We start from the raw sequence: 4537 nt of genomic DNA, 5'->3' as shown, positions 1-4537 counted from the left end.
GGGCTGCAGCCACATCGGCCAGTTAGAAGCCAACTGAGGGCTTTGCTCTTCCCACACCAGGAATTTTAGGAGCTGGATTCTCCCAGCACAACCCCATTTCCTGGCCGACACTTGCCCTCAATCCCCTCGTTCTTTTGGGATACAGCCCCGCCACATGGCCAGGCGCCATGAGCACAGAGGCGAGGGGATGGCCCCAGAGGACAGGGTGCCGAGGTGGGCACTTGGCCCAGTCTCAGGCCATCTGCAGCCAGGCCTGAGCCCAGGCGACCCCGACTAACGCCGGCCGCGGGGCAGAGGCTCACACCAAGCACACTTCCAGTAAAAGCAAACATTCTGGCACTCTCAATGAGCCCGACTCCGAGTCTAAGGACCGAGGGACAGGGGCCTCCTCTCTGCCTTCTAGACGCCGGCAGGACGTCGCCCCCACCTGCTCACAGCTTCTTAAACTCATGCACTGAGAAGTCCTTGTTCCAGGATGATTAACTGTCTTGCCCGCAAACCCATCAAACACACCTCGATTCCATCTCCTCCCATATTCAGGAATCCCTGGTTCAAGGACTTAACAGCCCCCTCCAGTTGTGGGGGCTATAACATCGGCCCTGGTGGGCCCTCCCTTCCCTCCAAGCACACATACTCCGCGGGCCAACAGGGCCAGCCTGGAGCTCTGCTCAATGTCACCCGGCACCATGGGGCCGAGGACCCCGGCCGGCTCTGCCCCAAGAAGCTTATGGCTGGGTGGGACGGGGGTCATGGCAAGAGCCCACAAAAGCCAACCAGTCCTGGGAAGGGGAGCCCAGAGACAGGGCCCCCCTGAGAGGAGGAGCCCAGACAGACAGACAAGCAGGAATCAGAGATCCACGCCAGAACTCACCCCAGCCCCACCCCCACCATGCCCACCATCTCTCCCCTGGGGACCGGCTCCTGGCCCCGCCCTTGTCCCCATGACAGCGGAGGAACCCTATCAAATTCCCCCTTCACTCCTGGGCTCAGAGAGCCAGCGAGGCTCCCCCTCCTGGATATACCAAAGGCCTAAGGCCGTTGCTGACGGGCCTCCTTGCCCCACGCCTGGTCCTGCCCCCACGGGGCTCCCTCAGGACTGGGACAGGGCCCCCCAGGCTGGCACCGAGCTCCTCATGTGCAAGCCTGACTCTGGTCGAAGAAACCCCACAGGAGGAGATGGATCTGCCTTGTGAGCCCAGGAACCTCTGCACCCCACACACAACGCATACCCAGAAACATTTACCAAGAAGTCAGCGAAACTTCTGTCGCCGAAGCGTTCGCACTGCACCTCCGGCTTCCCAGCTCCTTAAAATCAATTTTACCGATTACGCCTCCAAAGCCCCTTGGAATCGACAGAACAGGAGACTGAAAGGGGACCACGAAGCTTTGGGGTGTCTGATACTTGAACAGAATCATTCGCATTGCCCAGAGACAGGGACTCTTCACACCTGGGTGGTGACAAGGCGAGACGCTGGGTCATTCCCTACAGCGACCGGCCCCAGCAGCCACACGCCTCACTGCAGGCCGGGGTCAGGACGCACGGGGTCTGGTGGAAGACACAGGCCACCCACTGCCTGGCCCACCCAGGAGGAGAAAGGCCCTCAGTGCCATGGCCGCCACACCTGCCTAGCAGACACACAGACAAGACGGTTCGCGAGGTGGCCGGCCACAAACTCCATCCCTCCCCAGTCAAAGCCAGCTTCCGAGGCAATGTACCCGGTGCGGGTGAAGGCCGGGTGGGCTGACAAGGGGCCCCAGCCCCAGGAGATGGGGGGCCAGACGGGCTCCTGCCTTCCTGGCTGACCGCACTTCCAGCCCAGTCCAGCAGAGGGGCCTCCCTGGGGAACGCCAGGACGGCAGCTCAGGGTGCCCGGGGCTTCCTGCAGAGGCAAACACACCCTGGGAGCAGGCTCTGCCCCTAGAATGGGGCTGCCCCAACCACGCCCTGGCCTGGGGACACTGCTGCAGTCCTCCCAGCGAAGTCTGGGCCGCTGTGAGTGTGGGTAACCACAGAGACCCTTCCCAGTCCTCCCAAAATAAGGTGCCCTGGAGAGACGTGAGGGATCACAGGTGGGACAAGACGGAGCCCGTTATTTTAACAGTTATGTTTATTTTTACAGGTACTGTCTGTAGCGAGTTCCACTAATGTGCTATTTCAGGGTATGATACGAAGTTTCCTTCTAAAAGAAATATTCAGGAGACTGAAATGCACCGTGGGGTCCTGGAACAGAAAAAGGGCAGCACAGGGAAAACCTAGCTAAATAACCTGCTAGGGCCTACGGTTTGGTTAACAGACCTGCCCCCATGTTTTTGCCTCAGTTTCCATGCTTATAGCATGGTCCGGGGAGGTGCTAACTTCAAAGGAGGCAGGGTGACGCTTACAGGAACACAACCATTTTTGTAACTCTTTAAGTCCAAAATTCTCTAAAATAAAAAGTTATATTTAACTTTTTTATTTTTAACTTTTAAATATATTTTATATATTTAAAAAAATGAGTCGAGGGGGTGCCTGGGTGGCTCAGTCGGTTAAGCGTCCAACTCTTGATTTTTGGCTCAGGTCATGAGTTCAAGCCCCATGTCAGGCTCCGCACTGGGCATGGAGCCTGCTTAGGATTCCCCTCACCCCCTCCCTCTCTCTAAAAACAATAAAATAAAATAATATAAATAAAATAAAGCAAAACAAAATAAAGTAAAATAGTCGAGCTGTTGAACACAAAGTAAACGAGAGTACAGGGGGGACGTGGATCTGGAAAGTCTGGGTCAGCCAGAAATACCTGGAGATGGGGCAGCACAGGGATCATCACACACCTTCCCATTACAGAAGAGGGGTCCATGCAGGGGTGGGGAGGGAGGGCCACACATGGCCCAGGCCCAACCCCTGACCCTGTGTGCCCCATCTCGGCACCTGCCCTGAGCCATCTGGGAAAGCTACAGTCTCAGGGCTCACTCCTGCAAGGGGCCCTTGATTAGATGCACAGAAAATGTGCCCACGGAGGGGGAAAAACACAGCCCCTTGCAGACCCCAGGGCCACCCCATGTGGGTGGAAATGAATCTGGGCTGATGAAATGACCTGTGCCTACGTTGGATCAAATCAAAGACCTCCACTGAGAACTGAGAAATAAAGAGATAAGGCTTACCCAAACGTACCTCTCCCCAACTCTGCCCTGGCCAGTCCAGCAGATGCCGCCCACCAGGCACGCCAGCCCTCAGCCCCTCTCCCCTGCCTGCCCTTCACACCAAGTCTCAAAGTCTAGTTCAGACCTCACCTGCCTTCCCAACCCAGTGGAGGGGGCCCCTGGGCAGCCCAAGGTCCTCCCAGGCCTTCCCCAAACCTGGGCACCCAGGGAGCTCAGCAGGCCCCGGGTGGGGTGGGGGAAGAAGGGGAGGACCCCCCACATGCAGGGCGCTCGGGGTCAGCTTGCCATCACCTCTGGAACTGAGCAGCCCTGAAGGATCAGACGGCAGCTCTCACCCTTGGCCCGGCCATGAACTTCCATTCCAGCAGGCGCTGGGGGTGGGTGCGCAGCTGCACTGTTTGGAGGGTCCTGTGTTCAGGTCCGGCCCCCCACCCCCACCCCGGGGCTCTGCAGCCTTGGGCATCCACAGGCAGGAAGGCAGCCCGGCAGGCCCAGGGGATTTCAGGAGATGTCCCTGCCCAGAGCAGTCCCATCCCTCCTCACGGGGTCCCTGTCACCAGCACTGAGCTGGGACCCCGCCTGGCACTGACCCAGCTGAGCAGCTCCTGTCCCATTGGGCTGCCTGGGTCCCCAACATGGGAACTGGCAGGGCCACCGGCCCATCCACCCTTCAGATGAGTGGGAGGTTCTCCTCTGGGGACTGGGGACCACCCAGCAGCACACACCAGCACCCACCACCTGCTGGCGCTGGGTCCGGGGGCAGCCACGGAGGGCACACAGCCCTGGCCAGCCCCTGGCCGGCCCCTGGCCCCCCGTCCTGCCCAGGCCCCAACACGTGAGAACCTGTTGGAGCAGTCTGGGCACCGCGGGCACCTCCTCTTCCTCCTTCCCATTTACTTCTGGGTGGGAAGGGGCCTCGCTTTGAAAACTGGGCACAGGGCCAGGTCACAGCCGCGGGCCAGGGCCCAGCTCTACCTCCCCCACCCCACGGCCCCCAGAGGGCATAAGGTCAAGTCCAACCCGGGGCGTCCCTGTCTGGAGCAGAGGAGGGGGGGAACGGGGCACCATGCCGGCAACAACACCCCCACCCCCACCAACGCCGTTCTGTCACCCACCTCCGCGGGGCGGAGAGGGAGGGGAGGTGAAGTGCGGGGGGGGCGGGTAGCCGGCCGGGGTCCCCCCACCCCACCCGGCCCGGACCGCGTCCCGGGGCTCGGGGGCCGCGACGGAGGGTGGGCGCGCCGGCCGCCCCCCTGGCCGGGCCCGCCGGCGTCCGGGCCGCCGCTCGCGCCTCTCCCGGGCCCGCGCGGGGAAAGTTCCTGCAACTTCGCGGGGGAGGCGGCGGGCCGGGCCTGGGCCTGGAGCCGGCCTCCCCGCGGCCCCGCTGTCAGCCGCCCGG

This window comes from Neomonachus schauinslandi, chromosome 13, assembly GCF_002201575.2.
Source record: "Neomonachus schauinslandi chromosome 13, ASM220157v2, whole genome shotgun sequence".
In the NCBI taxonomy this organism is placed as follows: domain Eukaryota; kingdom Metazoa; phylum Chordata; class Mammalia; order Carnivora; family Phocidae; genus Neomonachus; species Neomonachus schauinslandi.
Note: the sequence above shows the minus strand (reverse complement) of the source record.